Raw genomic sequence first — 4216 nt, forward strand, 5'->3', positions numbered from 1 at the left:
TTTTGATCCTTCCATGAGAAATTTGGATGATTTCTCCATGTTGAGTTATAGGTGTTTCCATAAGGTTCACCTAAGTAATTTACCTCTGCTATTGCAGGGTTCTCAGGATCATAAGCTTCTTCTTCAGAAGAAGCCTCTTGAGTACTGTTGGATGCAGCTTGCATTACATGCAGACTCTAAGAAATCATATTGACTTGCTGAGTCAATATTTTGTTCTGAGCCAATATGGCATTCAGAGTATCAACTTCAAGAACTCCCTTCTTCATAGGCGTCCCATTACTCACAGGATTCCTTTCAGAAGTGTACATGAACTGGTTATTAGCAACCATGTCAATGAGTTCTTGAGCTTCTGCAGGCGTTTTCTTTAGGTGAATGGATCCACCTGCAGAAGTGTCCAGTGACATCTTTGATAGCTCAGATAAACCATCATAGAATATATCCAGGATGGTCCATTCTGAAAGCATGTCAGAAGGACACTTTTTGGTCAACTGTTTGTATCTTTCCCAAGCTTCATAGAGGGAATCACCTTCTTTCTGTCTGAAGGTTTGAACATCAGCTCTAAGCTTGCTCAGCTTTTGAGGAGGAAAGTACTTGGCTAAGAAAGCCGTGACCAGCTTATCCCAAGAGTTCAGGCTGTCTTTGGGTTGAGAATCCAACCATAATCTAGCTCTGCCTCTTACAGCAAAAGGGAAAAGCATGAGCCTGTAGACTTCAGGATCTACTCCATTAGTCTTAACAGTATCACATATCTGCAAGAATTCAGTTAAGAACTGAAAAGGATCTTCAGATGGAAGTCCATGAAACTTGCAGTTCTGCTGCATCAGAGAAACTAATTGAGGTTTCAGCTCAAAGTTGTTTGCTCCAATGGCAGGAATGGAGATGCTTCTTCCATGTAAATTGGAATTAGGTGCAGTAAAGTCACCAAGCATCTTCCTTACATTATCATTATTTTCGACTGCCATCTCCTCTGCCTGTTCAAAAATTTCTGAAAGGTTATCTCTGGATTGTTGTATTTTAGCTTCTCTTAATTTTCTCTTCAGAGTCCTTTCAGGTTCTGGATCTGCTTCCACAAGAATGTTCTTATCCTTGCTCCTGCTCATATGACAAAGAAGAAGGCACAGAAAAATAATAATAATAATAGAGATCCTTTATACCACAGTATAGGGATTCCTGCGTGAGTGGAAGAAGAGAGGGAGACAAAGAATGTAATATAATGGAAGAAACACAACTGTGAGGATGGAAGAGAGGTGAGATGAGATGTTAGGATATGAATGAATAAATAGAATGAGATGGGGGAGGGATAATTTTCGAAAATTATTTTGAAAAAGAGTTAGTGATTTTTGAAAAATGGTTTTTGAAAAATATGTTAGTAATTTTCGAAAATTAAGATTTAAAAATTAAAATAATTAATAAATTAAAAAGAAATTTTGAAAAAGAGGGGAGATATTTTCGAAAAATGAGAGAGAGAGAGTTAGTTAGGTGGTTTTGAAAAAGATAAGAAACAAACAAAAAGTTAGTTAGTTAGTTGAAACAAATTTTTAAGAAGATAAGAAGTTAGGAAGTTAGAAAAGATATTTTGAAAAGATTTTTTTTTTGAAAAAGATAAGATAAGAAGATATTTTTGAAAAGATATGATAAAATTAAATTTGAAAAAAGATTTGATTTTTAAAATCACAATTAATGACTTGATTCATAAGAAATCACAAGATATGATTCTAGAACTTAAAGTTTGAATCTTTCTTAACAAGCAAGTAACAAACTTCAAATTTTTGAATCAAAACATTAATTGTTTATGTTATTTTCGAAAATTTGATATAAAAATAAGAAAAAGATTTTTGAAAAATATTTTTGGAATTTTCGAAAATAACTAAGGATTTTGAAAAAGATTTGATTTTTGAAAAAGATTTTGAAAAAGATAAGATTTTCAAATTGAAAATTTGATTTGACTCATAAGAAACAATTTGATTTTAAAAATTTTTGAAAAAGTCAATCCAAATTTTCGAATTTGAGGAGAGAAAAAGGGAAAGATATTTTTTTGATTTTTGAATTTTTATGATGCAAGAGAAAAACACTAAAAGGATGCAATGCATGAAATTTTTAGATCAAAACAATGAATGCATGCAAGAATGCTATGAATGTCAAGATGAACACCAAGAACACTATGAAGAACATGATGAACATCAAGAACATATTTTTGAAAAATTTTTAATGCAAAGAAAACATGTAAGACACCAAACTTAGAATTCTTTAATGCTTACGCACTAAGAATTCAAGAATGCATATGATAAACATGAAAAGACACAAAACAACAAATCATCAAGATCAAACAAGAAGACTTACCAAGAACAACTTGAAGATCATGAAGAACACCATGAATGCATGATATTTTCAAAAAAAATGCAAGATGCATATGCAAGTGACACCAAACTTATGATATGACTCAAGACTCAAACAAGAAACACAAAAATATTTTTGATTTTTATGATTTTCAAAATTTTTTTTTTTTTGGATTTTTATTTTATGTTTTTCGAAAAATAATTTTGAAAAAGAAAATAAGGATTCCAAAATTTTTAATATGACTTCCAGGAATCTTATGCTCTAAAGCTCCAATCAAAGGGTCAGGCATGGCTTAATAGCCAGCCAAGCTTTAGTATGTAACTCAGACTTGACACGCCTGACATTCCTTACATTCAACAGCCAATTGGCTAAGAAAGATAAAGAAGCTCTTCTCTTGAGTATAAGAATTGAGACATGGCTTTACAGCCAGCCAGGCTTCAACATGCTCAATGAAACACTAGAATTCATTCTTAAAAATTCTGAAAGGAAAATATATTTTTGAAAACATTTTTATTTTAAATTTTTTTTTTCGAAAACAAAGGAAGAATTTTTAAAAGATTTTTGAAAAATTTTTTGAAAACAAGACAAAAAGAAAATTACCTAATCTGAGCAACAAGATGAACCGTCAGTTGTCCAAACTCGAACAATCCCCGGCAACGGCGCCAAAAACTTGATGCACGAAATTGTGATCTCCAGGCTCGAACAAATCCTGGTAATGGCTCCAAAGCTTGGTGCTCTGATCTTAATTCATGATTGTCACAACTTCGATACAACTAACCAGCAAGTGCACTGGGTCGTCCAAGTAATACCTTACGTGAGTAAGGGTCGAATCCCACGGAGATTGTTGGTATGAAGCAAGCTATGGTCACCTTGCAAATCTCAGTTAGGCAGATATAAATTGGTAATGGTGTTTTCGAATAATAAATAATAGAATAGGGATAGAGATACTTATGTAAATCATTGGTAGGAATTTCAGATAAGCGAATGGAGATGCTTTCGTTCCTCTGAACCTCTGCTTTCCTGCTATCTTCATCCAATCAGTCTTACTCCTTTCCATGGCTGGCTTTATGCAAGGGCATCACCGTTGTCAGTGGCTACATCCCCTTCTCTCAGTGAATAATATGCTCACGCACCCTGTCACGGCATGGCTATTCATCTGTCGGTTCTCGATCATGCTGGAATAGGATTCACCCTCCTTTTGCGTCTGTCACTAACGCCCAGCACTCGCGAGTTTGAAGCTCGTCTCAGTCATTCAATCATTGAATCCTACTCAGAATACCACAGACAAGGTTTAGACCTTCCGGATTCTCTTGAATGCCGCCATCATTCTAGCTTACGCCACGAAGATTCCGGTTAGGAGATCTAAGAGATACTCATTCTAGCTTAATTCATGTAGAACAGAAGTGTTTGTTAGGAACGCGTTCATAAGGGAGAAGGATGATGAGCGTCACATATAATCATCACCTTCATCACGTTCTTGGGTGCGAATAGATATCTTAGAAGCGAAATAAGAAGAATTGAATAGAAAACAGTAGTACTTTGCATTAATCTTTGAGGAACAGCAGAGCTCCACACCTTAATCTATGGAGTGTAGAAACTCTACCGTTAAAAATACATAAGTGAAGGTCCAGGCATGGCCGAGATGGCCAGCCCCCTAAAACGTGATCAAAGGATCATAAGGTAATCCAAAGATGCCTAATACAATAGTACGAGGTCCTATTTATAATAAACTAGCTACTAGGGTTTACATGAGTAAGTATTTGATGTATAAATCCACTTCCGGGGCCCACTTGGTGTGTGTTTGGGCTGAGCTTAAGTGTTGCACGTGCAGAGGCCATTTGTGGAGTTGAACGCCAGTTTTTGTGCCAGTTTGGGCGTT

The 4216-nt window shown here is 35.2% G+C and overlaps 1 non-coding gene across 1 annotated transcript; it reads left to right on the forward strand.

Annotated features, from left to right (window-relative positions):
• Nucleotides 1-458: 458 nt before the first annotated feature.
• Nucleotides 459-566, forward strand: LOC148548747 (small nucleolar RNA R71). The gene has a single exon (XR_015898138.1). It is a non-coding gene; the product is annotated as a small nucleolar RNA R71 (small nucleolar RNA).
• The last annotated feature ends 3650 nt before the right edge of the window (nucleotides 567-4216 follow it).

The sequence above is a fragment of the Arachis ipaensis genome, chromosome B8 (assembly GCF_059453495.1).
Source record: "Arachis ipaensis isolate K30076 ecotype BB chromosome B8, ASM5945349v1, whole genome shotgun sequence".
Classification (NCBI taxonomy): Eukaryota; Viridiplantae; Streptophyta; class Magnoliopsida; order Fabales; family Fabaceae; genus Arachis; species Arachis ipaensis.